Consider the following 1,153-nt stretch of genomic DNA (forward strand, 5'->3'; position numbering starts at 1 on the left):
TCAAATTTAATTATCTTTCTGTAATCCAAGAACTTCCTGTTATGTCAGTATTTATGTTATAAAGTAAATGAGACTAAGGTAGAAAGTTTTTATTTATCCCAGCTACTGTATCAATTGCCTAGGACTTCCACAGCATCATTGGAGTCTAGGAAATGTTCATGCATAAGGTTATTGTCTTAGCTGACTTAAAAGTGCCCCATACAATGCTACATTCAAGCCTTCAAAATAAAAAACAGTTTGAAAAATGTGTGAAAGGAGACGAATGCAGCATCTGCCTTTAGAGCTATCAACTTAAGAATTCTCTCAATTATAAAATCTTGCAGAGAAGTTATTTTTCTTTCTCAAAATCCAGTGATGACAGTATTCCTTACTCCAGATCTGACATTTTTTCATCATCACTGTCTTGTGAATCATCATTTGCTCCCTCTACTCTGGTAAATCTACATCCTCATCATCACCTATGTTGTTCATCATCTCAGCAAAATGATCAAAATTAGACATGTCTTCATCCAAATCATCCTCCCAGTCTCTCCAATTATTGAAGTCCACACAAAGCCATTACACTTTGTCCTTTCTTTTGTTAATCTTGGCCATGACAGACCATTCTCCTTTTTGTAAACAACATAAAATTGATCTTTCTGTTCTTTTATGCTTAGAATTATTTGGATTAATACAGTTAAAAAGATCAATTTCATTTAAATATTTAAAATGATCACTTCCTCCAAGGCAACTGAATGTACGTTTGGATTTTTCAAAATTTACATTAAGATTTCTACTGTCTTCAACACAAAATTTAATGAAAACTGTCCCTTTGATCATACGACTTAGCAGAAGCAGGCTGCATCTTGTGGAGCAGGGCGATGGGTGATTGGGTGAGCGGGCTTCTCTGGTGGCAGCTGCTGGGGCAGTGGGCTCCTCTCCAGCTGCTGGGGCTCAACCTGTGTCCCCAGAATGCACTCTGCATGGAGTCGGAGGAGAAGAGGAAAGTGCGGGAACAGGGATACCAGCACAGAGAATGAACGTGCGTGCGTGTGAGTGAGGGCTGTATATATATTTATATCAGATTAGCATGACATCTCATGAAACACTTTTATTTACAAGAAAAATTTTCCCAAACTCTACTACAATGTTTGTCTTCATGTTTCAGATTTTT

General features: G+C 37.4%; 1 pseudogene; it reads right to left on the bottom strand.

Moving 5' to 3' along the window:
- Window positions 1-367: 367 nt before the first annotated feature.
- On the bottom strand, window positions 368-850 carry LOC118618269 (annotated as a pseudogene).
- Between the last annotated feature and the right edge of the window lie 303 nt (window positions 851-1,153).

Source organism: Molossus molossus, unplaced genomic scaffold, assembly GCF_014108415.1.
Source record: "Molossus molossus isolate mMolMol1 unplaced genomic scaffold, mMolMol1.p scaffold_m16_p_1, whole genome shotgun sequence".
NCBI lineage: Eukaryota > Metazoa > Chordata > Mammalia > Chiroptera > Molossidae > Molossus > Molossus molossus.